General features: G+C 50.1%; 1 long non-coding RNA gene across 1 annotated transcript; it reads left to right on the forward strand.

The window, feature by feature from the left end:
- Window positions 1-12041: 12041 nt before the first annotated feature.
- LOC123105543 (uncharacterized) lies at window positions 12042-15986 on the forward strand. The gene is made up of 3 exons (XR_006450923.1): window positions 12042-13390; window positions 14037-14145; window positions 14219-15986. It is a non-coding gene; the product is annotated as an uncharacterized lncRNA (long non-coding RNA).
- Window positions 15987-17682: the final 1696 nt, after the last annotated feature.

Genomic DNA, 17682 nt, shown 5'->3' on the forward strand with positions numbered 1-17682 from the left:
CCTTTTCAAACAGTGAATTCACTCTCTATTGTGGGTTCTTCCCCAGTTTCCAGAATCATTCCCAGCATTGCATTTTGTTCCCAGCTTGCACCGCTAATGTGCCATTCTACCATGGGTCTCTTCCATTTCCGGCGATAAGCAAATTCATCCATTACGTTGTCTTCAACAAGGTAATCCACATCATCCAAGTCCGGGTATGCCTTTCTACCGAACCCCTCTAAATGATCGATTATGATTGCCTTAAGCTGGTATAAAGAGTTTCAATGATCTTTAAATCAAAGGTAATTCTTTTTGCCACTTAAGGGGATATTTCTATGAGTCACCTTCCCTAAGGTGCATTGTTGTGGTATCATGGCAACTCAACTCCTCGCTACGTTGACAACCGTTCACCACCTTCTTAAGCGTGGAATTATTGTCCACCTAGTGAACCTTCGTCATCCGTTTCTTTCCACCCCTCTTGATGTGCATCTCGTGTCTCAGCTCGAGAGATGCTGCTATGTCTCATCCCATGAGTTGATCCTGAGTTGTTCGGTCTTCTCGAAGATCGATTGTTCTAGAGTTTTCCTTTCTTCTCGTTGTCATGTTGGCTGGAGTTCTCAAAGCAAGACGCCGAGACAAAGATGAGGATCAAATCAACACTCTTGTGATGTGCAACCTGGATCGTGAAGATTATGTTAATTTGCGTTCCCCCTTCATCCTACCCTACGCTTGAATCTCGGGTCGAGATTCTTGTTTAGTGGGGGTGAGTTGTCACAGCCCTAGAATTTGTCTGTCATTAGTTGCATCAAGGCATTCATGCATCATGTTTGAAGTTCATGAAATTTGAAATGGGGAGGACCAAGCCCTAGCACCAAAGCAATGCAAATAGGTTCAACTTCAAAATATTTTTCAAAGAACCCAAATTGGTTTGCAAAAATGTTCATGATTAATGGAAAAGGGTGAAAACCATTTCCAGAGATGATGGATATTTTTCCAAGACATTTTTGGATTTTTGAGTAAACCATATTGTATTTGACTTTGGGCATTTAAATACTATAAATAATTTAAATGTTCAAATAAATGTTGGAAATTGTTAAGGGTCACTGAAATAATTCAGAAAGCACCCATAATTGTTTCTAGGATTTTATTAAATGATTTGATATTTTAAATCAAATCAAAAACAAATTGCAGAAAATAGAAAAGAGGAAACAAAGAGAGAGAGAGAGTACTTACCTGGCGCCTACCTGTGCGGCCTGCTGCAGAAGCCGGCCCAGCCCACCACTGCAGCCCTCCGTCGTCTTCCTCCCCTCGCCCCGAAGCAGCTGCGTGCTCGCACGCGCACGGCCGCGCGGCCACCTCCTGCTTGCCGACGAGCCCCTGGACGCGTGGACGACTCCCGCAGGCCGTCCCGATCCCGCTGACCGTTTCGCTCACTCTCCCCCCTCGACCCTCCCTCCTCTGCTCCCTCTCTCCCGCCCGGACCGGACGGAGCCGCCGCCACCGACGAGCTCCCTCGCGGCCACCGCCACCCCCACGCCTCACCGACGCCCCAGGGAGCTCCGCCTCGATCCCCTCTTCCTCCCCACCGAGCCAAGCCCCTCGGGAAGCCCTGCATCGCCTCCACGCCATCGTCTTCGTCCTCGACCGCCGTCGATTCGCCGCCGTTCGTGCTTCCCCGAGCTCGCTGACCCTCCCGGCATGATCCCCGTGAGCCCTTACTTCGTTTCCCCCTAACCCCATGTCCGATTTCGAGCTCTAGCCGCCCCCTCTACCGGAGCCGAGACGCTCCGCCGCACGGGCTCGTCGCTGGCGAAACCCCGGTGACCATTTGGTCACGGGCGTGCACCCGTTGTGCTTGCCGCGACCCGTAGAGCCCCTCCAGCGCCTCAGCTCCCTCGTTTGTGAGCAGCAGCGTCAAAATGCCCGACGCCCAAACTCCGGCCGCCGCCAGGAGCCCGTTTCCGGCGAACCCCGGCCTCCATGTGCCCAGCTGCGTGCGCCACTAGATGCGCGGGAGCACGGGCTCCCTCTTGGTGCCCTCAGCGCGACCAGCCGCGGGCTGTAGCGCCATCCCGAGCAACTCCGGCGAGGTCCCGCCGTCGCCATGGTCGCCGGCGTCACTAGCCGACGTGGCCGCGTGATTAGCACTAATCACGGCCAGCTAACCCTCCCCAGAGCCGCTGACGTATGGGCCCCACGCCCTTATTTAATACTTATCATTTTCTGTTAAGTCTTAACCTAACCACCATGGGCCCACACGTCAGCTTTGACCAAGCTGACGTGGCTGTTGACCTGGTCCCACCTGTCAGTGAGCTAAGCAGCCCTGTGACACTGACGTGTGGCCCCCACACGTCAGGTTTGACTTGGACCCGCCCTGTTGACCTGATGACGTCAGGGTGATGTCATACTGATGCAGTAAATGTTTTCTGGAGTTTTTAAATAAATCAGAAATGATTTATTTATTTCAGAAAATATCCAAAACTTCGAAAATTCATAGAAATTCAACCGTAACTCCAAATTAAATAAATTATATATGAAAAATTATCAGAAAAATTCAAGGAATCCATCTGTACCATTTTCATGCATGTTAGAACAACTTATAACTGCTGTTTAGCACAAATCATATAAATGGCATTTAAATAATCACATGTGGAGTTTGAATTTGAACCTAGGGTTCAAACCAACTCCATTTAACTTGTTGCTAGATGCATTAGCCCAAAACACATTCATTTTGCCATGTCATGATCATGCATCATATTGTGCATTGCATTGATTGTGTTCCCTTCTGTGTTGCCGGTATTTGTCCCCTCTCGATAGACGTGATACCGATGATGTGATCGTTGACACTGATGAAGACTCAATGCTATCCTCAGAAGTGCCAGGCAAGCAAAACCCCCTTGTTCATTCCGATACAATCCTACTCTCTCGCTCCTGCTCTCTTTTAATGCATTAGGACAACACCGATTCATCTGTTACTTGCTGCGGTAGCTGAACCCCTTTATCCTCTGCATGACCTGTCATTGCCACAGTAAATAGATGAAACCCACTAGCATGAGTAGGAGTTGTTTGAGCCCTGTTGTGCCTACTCATTCATGCTTGTTTGTCATGCCTGCTACTGCTTAGAGTTGAGTCAGGTCTGATTCATCGGGGATGAATCAGAGGTGTGTGAACATGTCCTACTGTGTGTGAGCTAAGTGTGTGAACACGATTTGGTAAAGGTAGCGGTGAGAGGCCATGTAGGAGTACATGGTGGGTTGTCTCATTGCAGCCGTCCTCAGGAACTGAGTTCTGTGTTTGTGATCCATGATTCAGCTACTACCACGCATTGGGCCCGAAACCAATGGACCCTCTCGGCTTCTTGATCACCCTTGTCCTCTGTCCAGGAGTTGCAAGTAGTTTCTGGTGTTTGTAGTATGCTGGAGGCCGTGCGCAGCGCTGACCGTAGGGGTGGGCTGTGATGCGGTAGGCACGTGGCACGGTGTAACCGGGCGCCCGTTTGGTGTCACGGGAACCCTGTTCACATCGTTTGGGGCTGTGAGCGAAACTCCGGCCGGATCTCCTCATGGATGGAACCCGAATAGGCGATAAACCTGGACTAGAGACTTAGGTGATTAGGTAGGTCGTGGCCGACACCCACGTTGGGCTTCCGCTCGAAGGTTGCCGAGTACATGTCGTGTAAACGGCGGTAAGTGGTGAGAGCGTGTGTGAAGAAGTACACCCCTGCAGGGTTAACATCATCTATTCGAATAGCCGTGTCCGCGGTAAAGGACTTCTGGGTTGCTTATATCAGTTCATAGACAAGTGAAAGTGGATACTCTAAAATACGCAAGATAAGCATGAGTGCTATGGATGGCATTCTCGTAGGGAGACGGGAGCGGATCCATAGTGGTGTATTGATATGGTGAATATGTGGACTCGTGTGCGCCACCTCAAAAGAGTTACTCGCAGTCGTAGTTTAGGATAGCCACCGAGTCAAAGCTGGCTTGCTGCAGTTAAACCCCACCACCCCTTTGTTGATAATGATGCATATGTAGTTAGTTCTGATGTAAGTCTTGCTGGGTACATTTGTACTCACGTTTGCCTATTTTATGTTTTTGCAGAGAGACTTCGGTCTCGCTAGTAGTTCCGCGTGGACTTCGACGTTTAGCTTGTTACCTCAGCTACAATCTTGTGCCCTCGGCAGGATCTGATAGATAGTCAGGCTTCTCAGCCTTTTTCATTTATAGATGTCTGTACTCAGACATGATAGCTTCCGCTTGTGCTTTGACTTGTATGCTCTGAATGTTGGGTCGTGAGACCCCTGTTTGTAATATCTCGCTCCTCGGAGCCTATTGATTAAATACTTGAGTTGTAGAGTCATGTCGTGATGCCATGTTGTATTTGCACATATCGAGCATATTGTGTGTATGTTATTGAAATGCTTGGTATGTGTGGGATCTGGCTATCTAGTTGTTTATCCTTAGTAGCCTCTCTTACCGGGAAATGTCTCCTAGTGTTTCACTGAGCCATGGTAGCTTGCTACTGCTCCGGAACACTTAGGCTGGCCGGCATGTGTCCTTCTTCATTCCTGTGTCTGTCCCTTCGGGGAAATGTCACGCGATGAATACCGGAGTCCTGTTAGCCACTACAGCCCGGTTCACCGGAGTCCTGCTAGCCCGGTGCTACAGCCTGGATTCACTCGCTGATGACCGACACGTTCGATGCTGGGTCATGGATGCCTGTCCCTGTAAGTCTGTGCCACTTTGGGTTTACGACTAGCCATGTCAGCCCGGGCTCCTTATCATATGGATGCTAGCGACACTATCATATACGTGTGCCAAAAGGCGCAAATGGTCCCGGGCAAAGGTAAGCCGACACCCGTGGGAATACCGTGCGTGAGGCCGCAAAGTGATATGAGGTGTTACATGCTAGATCGATGTGGCATTGAGTCGGGGTCCTGACACGTCAGCCGGCAGATCTTGGTTTATTAGGAAGTTGAGGATGGACCGAGCCCATGATGGAGCTGCGACTTCTTCTATTGCCAATGCGGCTACTGCGACCAGGGCGAGCGGGCTGGGTGGTGAAATGTTGGAGTCGGCCGCCTCCTGTTGTGTTGGTGCAGTCTCCGGGCCGACTACCGCAGTCCCCGAGCCGGGTGTGGCAGTCCCCGGGTCGGGCGTAACTACGGAAGACCCCGAGCCGCCTGCTGATGTCCCCTGGCCGACTATCAAAGTCCCCGGGTCACCTTCTTGGTTCTTTGAGCCGGGCCCGGCTGTATCGGGGTCAGGCGGTACGAAGATGGAATCGAACTCTGGAGACGGCTTGATAGACGGCTTGAGGAGGCGTTGTGGAGAGACATCGGTTGGTATTGCTTGCCGAGTGGAGCCTATTCGAGCCATGGCATCAGCTGGCTCGTTGTCGGCTCATGGTACGTGGAGGAACTCGCATCCTTCAAAATACCCACTGATCTGCTGAACGAGGTAGCGGTAGCTTGCCATATTTGCGTCCTTGGCATCCCAGTCGCCGGATGATTGATGGACCACCAAGTTCGAGTCGCCATAACATAGGATCCGGCAAATGCCGAGCTCTTTGGCAAGCCGGAGCCCGTGTATGAGCGCCTCGTACTCGGCCACATTGTTGGAGGCGGCAAAGTGAATTTGCAGTGTGTATCTGAGCTTATCGCCTTTGGGAGAGGTGAGGATGACGCCGGCTCCCAAGCCGGTGCGCATCTTGGACCCATTGAAGTGCATGCGCCAATGAGTGGAGTCAGGAGCTGGCGGCAGGTACTGGGTCTCGGCCCAGTCGATGAGGAAGTCGGCCAATGCTTGGGACATGATGGCGGTGCGAGGCTGGTAGAAGATCGTGTAGGGGGCCAGCCCGATGGCCCATTTCTCCACCCGGTCGGATGCATCCCGGCTGCCTATGATCTCGGCCAGCGGGGCGGTGCATACCACCTGATGGGATGCTCTTGGAAGTAGGGCTTCAGCTTCTTGGCGGTGAAGTACACTCCATAGCACATCTTCTGGTAGCGCGGGTAGTTCTGCTTCGAGGTAGACAGCACCTCGCTCAAATAGTACACCGGCCTCTGGACCGGCTGGGCTCGGCCCTCTTCTAGGCGTGGACTACGATGACGATGCTGACCACCCGGCTGGTTGCGGCAATATAGAGGAGCATTGGCTCTTTCTCAGTCGGCGCCGCCAAGATAGGTAGCGTGGCCAGCATCTTCTTTAGCTCGTGAAAAGCTTGCTCGGCTTGGTCATTCCACTCGAAGTGGGTGGTCTTCTTCATGAGGCGGTAGAGGGGGAGAGCTTTCTCTCCGAGCCGGCTGATGAAGCGGTTCGGGGAGGCCAAGCATCCGGTGAACTTCTGGACGTCTCAAAGTTTGGCGGGAATCGCCACTCTCTCAATGGCCTTGATCTTTACTGGGTTGCATTCGATGCCGCGTTCGGAGACCAGGAAGCCTAGGAGCTGGCCGGCTGGCACTCCGAACACGCATTTCTCGGGGTTGAGCTTGATTTGGAACCGGCATAGGTTCTCAAATGTTTCCTTGAGGTCTTCCAGCAAGGTGCCGCGCTTCTCCGTCTTCACCATAATGTCGTCTACATAGACGTGGGCGTTTCTGCCGAGCTGCTTGAGGAGGCACTTCTGCATGCAACGCTGAAAAGTGGCACCGGCATTTCTCAAGCCGAATGTCATAGTCAGGTAGCAAAAGGCTCCGAATGGCGTGATGAAGGCGGTCTTCAGGCCGTCTGCCGGATCTAACTTTATCTGGTGGTACCCTGAGTAAGCATCCAAGAAACTCAACAGCTCACATCCGGCCATGGAGTCTATCACTTGATCAATCCTTGGCAAGGCAAAGGGATCTTTGGGGCAGGCCTTGTTGAGGCTCGTGTAGTCTATGCACATGCGCCACTTGTTATTCTTTTTTAACACGAGGACCGGGTTAGCGAGCCATTCTGGAAAGAGAACTTCCATAATGAAGCCGGCCGCCAGAAGCCGGGCTATCTCTTCTCCTACAATCCTTCTCTTCTCCTCCGACAGCCAGCGGAGGGGTTGTTTGACTGGTTTTGCATCTTCTCGGATGTGTAGTTTGTGCTCGGTGAATTCCTTCGGAACGCCTGGCATGTCCTTGGGGGACCATGCAAAGATGTCCCGATTCTCACGGAGGAAATCGGCGAGCTCGCCTTCCTATTTGCTGTTTAGGTTCACCCCGATGATGGCAAACCTCTCTGGGTGCTCGGGGTCAAGAGGTATCTTCTTCGTCTCCTTGGCCGGCTGGAAAGATCCTTGAGCATCATACTCCTTGGGATCAGGGGACAAGGCTGACTGTTTGCCGGCCATGGCCACGACTCGGTCCAACATCTTCTTTTCTTCGGCAATCACAAGGGACTTAGCCAACCTGCTGCTGGCTGCTGCGCACTCGGAAGATTTCTTGTAATCACCGGCTATGGTGATGATGCCCTTGGTGCTCGGCATCTTCATCTTGAGGTAAGCATAGTGGGGAACCGCCATGAACCTGGCCAAGGCAGGTCGGCCAAGCAATGCATGGTAGGGGATCTCCAGGTCCACCACTTCAAACCAGATCGCTTCTCGGCGGAAATGCTCCTTGTCCCCAAAGAGTACATCAATCTTGATCTTGCTAATGGGGGCGCACGACAGGCTGGGTACAATGCCATGGAACACAGTCCGAGTAGGCATGAGTTGCTTTGCCTTGACGTTCAGCTTCTCCAGGGTGTCACGGTACAGGATGTTGATGCTGCTCCCGCCATCTATCAGCACGCGGGAGAAACAGGCGGCACGTCTGTCTGTTGCAAGGGTGGCATCCAGAACCAACGCATAAGAGCCGGGAGATGGCATCATCTCTGGGTGGTCGGCCCGGCTCCAGCTGATAGGTTTTTCTGACCAGTGCATGTGTTCGGCGGGGTTGGCAGCGACCATGCTGACTTCCTGGTGCTCTCGGCGTTTGCTGCGCCGGTCTTCGGGCTGGCTTGTAAAAATGACATAGGCGGCATGCTCGTCGGGGAACTCATCGTGCACGGCTCCGACTGCGGGCCGAGCGGTCGGCTGCTGCGGAGCCGGAGGCGACGGACCGGCAGGCGGAGGCGGCGCAAGCCCTTCGCCTTTGGAGATTCGGGTGAGCCAGTGGCACTTCCGGGTCGTGTGGTTAGACGGCTTCGCGCCGCTGTGGAACTTGCATGGGGCATCGAGAGTTTGCTCGTAGGAGAAGGCCGGCTGCCAAGCCGGCCTGCCGCCCTTGGGTTTCTTGGGCGCGGGCCGCCCTTTGGGTCGCTCGTCTTCGACTGTGGCCACCTGCCGACTGGCGGAAGGCGGCACGGGACCCTTGCACTTGTGGTCGTTCTGGTGTGGGTGTTGGCCCGAGTCCCCAGCTGGCGTCTTGGGCGCCGGGTTGAGTACCTTCCCGGACGCGTCTACCTGGAGTTCGGTCTTCATTGAGGAGTCGGCGGTGGCGTACTTGTCCGCTATGACCAGAAGCTCGTCGAGGGTAGTCGGCTCGTCGCAGAGGAGCTTGTGCTTGAGGAGGGTGCCTTCTCGGCACCCGGCAGTGAAGTATTCTATGGCTTGCACCTCGTGCACCCCTTCGCAAGAGTTGCGGAGCTCGGCCCAACGCATGAGGTAGTCGCGAGTAGACTCGGCGGGGCCTTGTACGCACAAGGAGAGCTGTCTGGGCTTGGGAGCCCGCTTGTAGGTGCTGGTGAAGTTGTGGACGAAGGCTTCTGTGAAATCTAGCCAGCTGTTGATGCTGTATGGCTTGAGGCTGTTGAGCCAGGTCCGCGCCGTGCCTTGCAGCATGAGGGGCACGTACTTCACGGCAACACGCCTGTTGCCGTTTGCTATGCTAACCGCCATGGAGTAGTCGATTAACCAATCTTCCGGCTTCACAGAGCTGTTGTATTTGGGCGTGTCTCTTGGGAGCGAGAACCCTTTGGGGAAAGGCTCGTCGCGGATGCGGGGGCCGAAGCAAGGCGGGCCCACATCATCTTCTTCTTCCAGCGCCAGGGATCGCGCCAGGTGGTCGATCCGATGGCAGGCGTCGTTCTCGCCGACTCCTTCGCAGCGACCTAGCCAGCCGCTGAGAGTCGGATGCGCAACAGGCGGTGGGGTGGGATATCTCTCTCCACGGGGCCGAGGAGGAGGCGGGTTGCCCCGCCACTCCACGGCCCGGGGGTGGCCTTCTGCGTCTCGCTCGATGGAGATTCGGGTTCGGCTTCGGCTGGCAGCCGGTTCTTTCTTGCGCCGCGCGCGGGTTTTACCCGTAGTCGGCGTCCGGGACGTCGCGCCGTGATCTCGGCGCGGGGGAGGGCTTTCCGCACGGGCGTCAGCTTCGTGTCGTTGCGCGGCTGCATCGATTAGCTGCTGGATGCGTCGGGTCATGTAGGGGAGTTCTTCGGCCCCCAGTCCATCTAGCTCGTCTACGACCGCCTGGGCGGCGCGCATGTTCTCAAGTGGAGTGGCGTAGACTGGGCGGTCGACTCCTAGTGTATCGGCGACGACAGCGCCGCGCTGTCTGACAACGCCGGCCCGGCTGGGCCCGCCTGGAGGCGGCGCGGTCGGCCTCGCATCGGTGGGCCTCAGCGAGGCGTCTCATGGAAACCAACTTTCGGCCCTCCGCGAGGAGGGCGAGGCGGCGAGCCTCCAGTGCTTCAGCGTCGGCATCGGCCGGGAGGGGAATGGACAAGTCGTGGACCGCCGCGTGCGGGGTGTCGTGGGCGCTCTCGTCAGAAGCGCCGCCGTGGCCGATGACCATCACCTCGGTGGTGACAGCGTCGCAGCCATTGGCCCGGGGAAACGGGTCGTTGTAGATCGTGACGTTGGTGGGGAAAGTGTCGAGTGAGGCCGTGTCGGAGTCGACAGGCATTGGGTCGGCGGAGCCAACCGACTCCAAGTCCACAGCAGGCTCGTCGGAGACGTGGAGCTGGCCGAGGAGGTTGACGAGGTGTTTGGTGCCCGCGTCGGAGGCGAGCTCGTCGGAGATGAGGGTCTTGTCAAGGAGATCGGCGAGGCCGCTCGCTGCGCAGACGTTGGTGACGCCTTGCAGCGCGTCGTGGCAAGCGCCGTCGGGCGTGCCGGGCTGGCTACGCTCGCGGGGGAGGAAGAGGGTTCCCGTCCAGAACAGGTCTCCGGATGACAGTGCACCTGGCCCCACGGTGGGCGCCAAATGTCGGGTGGTAGGTGCGACATATGCCAATGGATGGCTTATCATTGTGGGAGCCAATAAGACGTCGTCGGTGCCTGGAAGCGGGATGAGGCAAAGACATGCACGCCGGCGAATCTTATCCAGCTTTGGGGCTCTCCGTGGATATAACACCCCTACTGCTACTCTGCGGGGTCTCCGCATGATCACTAGATGAACAAGTAGCTACACGATGCTCCGTGAGCTGTTTGGCGAGAGGAGGAAGAAGGGCACTGCTCACTCTCTTCTCCTCCCTATGTGGTGTCTAAAACTAGCAGGGATCAACCCTTTGCATGGGTGTCCCGGGGGGTTTATATAGGCCTACCCCGGGGATACAATGGTAATCCGGCTGGGCGTGGGGCCCAGCCGTCTATGTCTACACCCGCCGGCTTCTACGCCTGCTGTTGGGGCCCGCCGGCTGGTGGGTCCCGCCGGCTCCCGGCTCCTTGGTCGATAGGCAGGCCCCACTGTCCAGGGCCTTGTCGGCGGCTGGTTACTATTGCTCAATCCTGGTGACAAGGGCTTCGCCGAGGTGGGCGTGGCTACAGTTCTGCCGTCCGGCGGGTGATCGCTGTAGCCTCACTGCGTCTTGTCTCCTTAATGGGGCGTCTCCTTCGAGGGAGGTGGCAAGCCGGCCATGGGGAGCCGGCTCTGTCTTGGGCCGACTGGGGGAGGCCTGGCCGCCTTCGGGTGTCTCTCTGCCTGAAGGGGCCCGCCGCCTGTGGGCCGCGCTGGCAGCCCGTCGTGGATGACATCAGGGTCAACGTGGCAACAGTGCCGCGCCGGACGGGTCATGGCCACCCGTACGGCGCACTGTGCCACGCGTGCTCCGGGATTCGGGGGTGGCAGGATTTACTATAGCCACGCCCCGTCACATCACCGTTATGTGGATGCAGACTTCAAGGATACGATCTTGACCGCTTTGTGGGAGCCGGCTTCTTGGAGTCGGCCTTCTCGCGGCCGGCTTCTCGGAGCTGGCCCTCCCGCGGCTTTCTTCATGAGGGCTAAAGTCGGGTTGCCTTCCGATAGCCGGCCTGGGAGACAGCCGGCAAGGGGAAGGCGGCCCCATGTCTTGGATTCTTGAGGGCCGGATCGGCTCGTAATTTTTTCAGAAGGGTCAGGGGGAGCCGGCTAGGCTACCCATAGTTATTTACTCCGACATCTTGGTACTGATTACTACTTTATCACTCAAGTCTCGCCATGAACACTTCCCAATCCACGTCTACATTTGCGAGGAAAAAATAAACTTACAAAATGGTGACAAGGTTGTATGGTAAAGACCTACCTCAAATGAACTACTAGGTAAACGCATAGCCATCCGGCATAAGGTTCCTACCATGCAATCCTGCCGCAAACGACTAAGTGCATAAATAAAACATAGGTAATTGGAAGAATGGTCAAATGTGAACTTGCCTGGTAATAGTTGATGAAGATTATATCGCTCTCAGAATTTTACTTAATAGAACTATCTGTCACTCGCCGATGAAAATCTACAAAGTCAAACATTACATTCACATAAACAATCATTTCGGAGAACCAAATAACATGCAACATGAAAAGACTCAAAAAATCCAAATGAACACACGACACAGTTCTATATCTATATCTAATATTAAAGGACAGATCATTTCTCCACTTTTTTCGGCCATCAGGTATTTTTGTACGTGCTATTTTTCTGTTCGTACGTCCTTTTTTTCGTCTGCTGTTTTTGTGTTGTAGGAAAAATTGCGTGCCGTAATCTTTACCTATATATATATATATATATATATATATATATATATATATATATATAATAGAACTATCGCTTCTGCCCGTCCGTCGTCGCGCACGTTTTACAAAAAAGCCCCTATAGTTTTCCATTATTCAACCCGCAGTCCTTTTTTAAAGTGGCTAATTTGTGAAAACGTTTCGTTCTTGCAAAAAAGGCCCTGCAGTTTGGGGTATTCAACCCGCGTTCCGACCACACACAGAGCACGGGCGCCTCCTCTCCTTCTCGCCCGAGGAAGTCCTCGCCGCCGCCAGCACCCACGCCGCCTGCTTCCGGCGAGCTCCGGTGCCGCGCAGCACGCCCCCGAGCTCCCCGCGGTCTGCGCCTCCCTCTCCTCCTTCCAGATTCTCTGCTCCCGGCCTCTACCGCCCGCTTGCAACCCCACCCGGCCCCGTGGCTAGGGTTTCTGGCAGGGCTTCGCCGGCACGTCTCCGGCGGCCCCAGGTTCGTCTCCTTCCTTTCGGTCAAGTCTTGGTGGAGGTGGGGCGGTTCCTATTTCTCGCCTACCCGTGCACGCGATCGACAGAAAAAAAAAACCATCCCCAATTCGAGCGGCCGCGCCACCCACCGATGGATCCGCGGCCTCCCCGCCGCCGGCATGCCATCCTCCGCCACGCCGTCCTCCCCGCACCCTGGCCTGCCTCCTCTCCGCCGCACCCTCCTCCCCGCGCCGTCCGAGACTCCGAGTCCTCCGGGCGCGGTTCACCGACGCCGAGGACTAGGCCGCCGTTCTCCGGGCATGCGCAGGCCGGCTCGAGCGCGCGCCGCCGAACGCAACCAGCTGCTCAACACGCTCCTCGCTGCTGCGGGAAACGGCCGGGAGGAGGAGGATGCGCGGGAGGCGGGGCAGCGTCAGAATGAACGTGCTTCGGATCTGGCCGAGGCTTACGGCGACACGGACGCGGAGGGTCTGGCCGCGGCCGCCGCGCTCCCTCCGGTCACTACCTTCCCATGAGCTCACTTCCACCCTAGCCTCTCCCCCTTTCCTCTTTGTTGTTTTAACTGATTCCCAACTGCTTGATCAATCCCGCTCCTCTGCTCCTGCATGATGGCTTTCTCTGTTCGATTGCTTAATTTGGTTGTGTCTTACCTGAACTGCAAGGGAACCAACATACATGGCATGATGGATGGAGACCAGTATATGTTTTTTTGTTCTGTTCACATTCTTTCTAATAGTTTCCATCGGATTATAGCCATGAGCTTTGAGCAATAGGCATAAATCTGTTGTAATCAATCAAAGACAGTGAGAACGTTTACTGAAATCTTTCGAAGTGGGGATCCTATGAATTTCTTTGGTTGAACGTCCATCGATGATCTCATCTTATAGTAACTCACTTTGAAACATTGTATTGGTAGTTTTTATCTTTACACTTTTGCCGTCTATACATACTGGATTGCATTGTTTAGGACATGACACAGCGCTGATGGCTCATGGCACCCATGTTTCAGTATGCAGTCAAGCAGGCAACAAGGTAATGACATTGCCATCATGTAGTTTGCGGGTAGTGCATGGGCCTATTTAATTAGTTTTTTCGCACGATGGCTCATGGTGTTGGTTGATAAATATGTGTGTGTGCATGGAACAACTAATTGATCAGAACTAACAACATCACTAAATCCATAAATTCTAATACAAATAAAGAAGGAAAACAAATGAGCTTCGTACGACTGATGCATGACAAAGTTCTCATATTTACATGCCTGAGTACACTATGTCCTATACCCAATATTTGTATAGTTCAATGCTAAGTTAGTCAATATACATTTTAGGCCAAAATGTTTGGAAATCCCAAGTTCAATCTACTGTTTTTATAAATAAATTAATGATGATTAATTAAAGACATATATATATATATGTATATATAATAAATTTAAGGTATTTATCCAAAATTTGCCATGAAAAGTTCAACCATTAGCTGCGTGGTTCTCTATAGTGACCCCCTTAACAGAAACAAGAAAGGGAAGCACTTCTTCAGCGCTGAATTAAATACACATGATTTAGTGTAAACACTTATCTTTTTCTTGATTGCCAGATTTTATGCACATTTCTCATGATATATATATATATATATATATATATATATATATATATATATATATATATATATGGGAGTACAGGGATCCGTGGGACGAGGCCAAGGTGTACGTGGGCAACCTTCCCTACGACGTTAGCAGCGAGCGCCTCGTGCAGCTCTTCGAGCAGGATGGCGTCATCGAGGTCACCGTGGTGAGCATGCTCTTCCTATTAGACCATCTTCAGCGCTGAATGATAGCATGAGGTGATATGATTTGTTTCACAGTCGATATGTGGTATCGGTGACAGAAGGTGCATCACACGCTTGGGTATTTTCTTCTGCATGAGGTAAAGTACCAAAGGTGTTTTCAATATGTAATTAGCACCCATACTTAGCATCAAGCTTTGATAGAGGGGATGCTTAGATGATTTTTGATTCTACGGTATTTATTTTCTCTATCTCTGAGCATCTACACAGGCAACCCGCATTATAGATGATATTAGCCTGCTGCGAGTGTCGTTCCTCTAGATACACACACACACACGCGCGCATTTTGCCTGGTGAAGGGAATGCCTCAAATCATCGGACCCCTGATTATGCGTCATGTTCGTGCAAGACTGAAACTGACACAATAGGTTCTAGATGTAAATGATGTCTGCTTTAATGTGGTGGTTGTGTTGTTGAAGCTCATATGGAGTGTTTATGCATAACTGAAGTGGCACATTTAGTTCTGGAATATCCAACAGCCTCCAAAACTTCTGAAAGCAAAGAGGTGGAGAACCATCCTCTAGGCTCTCCTGTACCCCCACAGATTATTTTTCTTCCAAAAGTATTGATAAACCCAGCAAGTTTTCAGTGCAATTCCACATCCAAATGTTGTTATTCAGGTTGTCATCAACTCATCATACTATATCAGCTTCAATGTTAATTTTTTCTCTCAAGTAGTCCATAAATATGTGAACCTGACCACTCAAAACTACTGCAGGGGTAGGATTTCTGCAGTATCCCTTGGCTGGTTAATCTGTTTGGACTAGAATTTTCTGAATTGTAGTAAAGCTTGGCAACTACAGAATACATTGTCTCGAGGTATAATAGCACTTGATTCTCTAACAATCGTTGATTCATGAATTGCAGCAGGGTGAACCCAAGGCCCCTCCTGTGAATCCCATTGCTTACAATTATTTCATGATTGAGATCTTGAATTTAACATTTAGTATTTTCTTGTTTATTTTCTTTCTTTTGGAGGAGAACAAGATGCAGCTTGTAATGTGTGAATTTACAACTTTAGTTGAATAAACAGAATATATCAATTGTAAGTTCATGTATAGAAAATTCAATCCTTGCATAGGTTTTGTATTATATATAGTTAACTCAGTATAGTTTACATTTTTCCATCTTTCTCCGGGAGCTCTTCAGATATCATCTACACCTCAGACAAGTAACATTAACTTGCTAAAAGCAAGAAAAGTAACACAAGGTTTGCAAGTTTGACAAAGTTTCCCTCCGTTCTTGAATGTAGCTATTTTTATTTTCTTTTTATTCAGACTGTTGTTGGCATGTCGACAAAAATATTAACTGCACATTGTTGCTAGCTGTGACGTTTTGTCAAAGTTGAATAGAAGAAAGTGGATTTGTAAACAGAGTGACAACGCCAATTATTTTTCTCCTGGTGTGCTAGATCAAAAGGAAAAGGAGGAAGTATGTTCATGCACTGGAAGTTTTACTGAGTCATGATGCACATTGAGTTAGTGCTGTGTTTTCCTTTTCTTTTGAGACAATTGTTGTATAATGGAAAAGGTACACTACCGTTGGGGTGAAACCCATCATATTTCTAATGGTATATAACCAAAATCGGGGTGAGACAAGATATTATACTGAAAGTTTCAGGTTTGCGAGCATAAATTGATTCCTTTTTCCTGTTGCAATGCACGTGCAAGTTTGGCATACAACGATGATATCTAATTGCATTGTTTCTTAATTTTTTATTTCTATTTTGTTTTTTCCCTAAAAATAAATTTCGGATTGATGGCGCCCCCTATTTTTTATTTCTTTTTACTTTTTTATTTCTGTTTTGGTTTTTTATCTCAAAATTAATTTCGAATTTCCAAAATATCAAACAATTGCGAGTTCTGAAAAAAAGTAGGAAAATGGTAAACTGTTTGTGAATTTAAAAAATATTCTAAAAATCAAAAAATGTTCATGACTTAAAAAATTGCTCACAAATTATAAACAAATCACGATTTCTAATGATTTCATGAAATAAAAAATGTTCATGATTTTTTTAAATGAGCCAATATTCAAAGCATATTCAGGAATTTAAAAATCATGTCCATCAGCTTTTAGAAAATGTTCACAAAAATTAAAACACATCCGTAAATAATGAACAAAACTAATTGTAGGTTCCATAAAGGTTTTATTAGGAGATCTATATAGCTCGTTTTATGATTTTATTTAGTCCTTCGCGTTGGGTAAAAAAGGGTTTCCGTGTTTTGTACAACGCTGAACCCAACAAAATTGACATAACTTTCTAAGGGTTTGTTTTTGTAAGCTATATTAAAATGACTAAATGTCTATTTTGCTTCCATACACAGTTATGCTTATTTTCATATCACAATAGTGGTTATGGTAAACACCGCTACGCTAAGTCCAGACGAGACACTTTATTTATCAGTATAGCTCAGGCAGGGTCCCGTCAATGCAGTTTGCTCAGCCACAAAATATTTTGTTGTGACGCCTTAAAAAATCAAGTCTTGATGAGCATCATATTGTTCTTTTTTGAAATTACATTTTAAAAGTGTCTTATCGCATCATGACATGATTTGTATATACTTTGTGAATTTGATTCATACTTTTTTATATCTACCACACATGTATAACTTGATAGTTTTTTTCCGTTGCAAGGCACGGGAATTTCCAAAAATGTTCGCTAAATCAAAAAAAGTTCGTCAAATTCAATAACTATTCCACCCAATTTCTAAATATTTTCATCGATTATAGAATGTTTGCCAGTTCAGGAAAATTGCTTAAAAATGTTCACAATTTATAAAAAATGTTTGTAAATAGCAAAAAATATTCATAAATTGAAAAAATGTTCTTGATTGTAGAAAATGTTCAGAAATTTGTAATAGTATGTTGTTTGTGATTTCAAATATGTGCATGAGTTTAACAAATTGTTCATAATTTCAAAATGTTCATGATTTCGAGAAATTGAGAGAGATATTGTATCTCGGTGATGCAACAAAATGTGATCATGACCATTTGAAATTATGAATTTTTTTCTTCCGTTGCAACGCACGGGCCCTTTTGCTAGTAAATTAAAATTAAAATTCCTGCTGAGGACTCGAACCCTTCCCGTGTACTTTAAGTGAGCTCACAGGAACCAGCTCGCCTAGCTACCCCAATTTGCAAGAAATCAAAGAAGATTCCTTTTATTCTATATGGGCTCGTGGGAAATCTTTTTGGGGGGGGGGGAGAACCAAAAGGCGCTGCAGTGGGGGGATCAAACCTTTTTCTAGATAGGGGGGGATCAAACCTTGGTTTAATGTAAAAGTAAAGATTCATTCTTCTATTAAATAGTGCCACCTCGACTCCTTGCATCTCATCCCACCAATTTATATATTTTTGTGATCTAAAAATTAGCAATCCGCCTCAACAATCGTAACATAAGGCCCTAGGAAGGAAAGAACAAAAAGAAGAAAATGCGGCCTTCCCCCGGGAAGGAAAGGAAATAAAAGAGAGAATCAATTCAG

The sequence above is a fragment of the Triticum aestivum genome, chromosome 5A (assembly GCF_018294505.1).
Source record: "Triticum aestivum cultivar Chinese Spring chromosome 5A, IWGSC CS RefSeq v2.1, whole genome shotgun sequence".
Lineage (NCBI taxonomy): Eukaryota > Viridiplantae > Streptophyta > Magnoliopsida > Poales > Poaceae > Triticum > Triticum aestivum.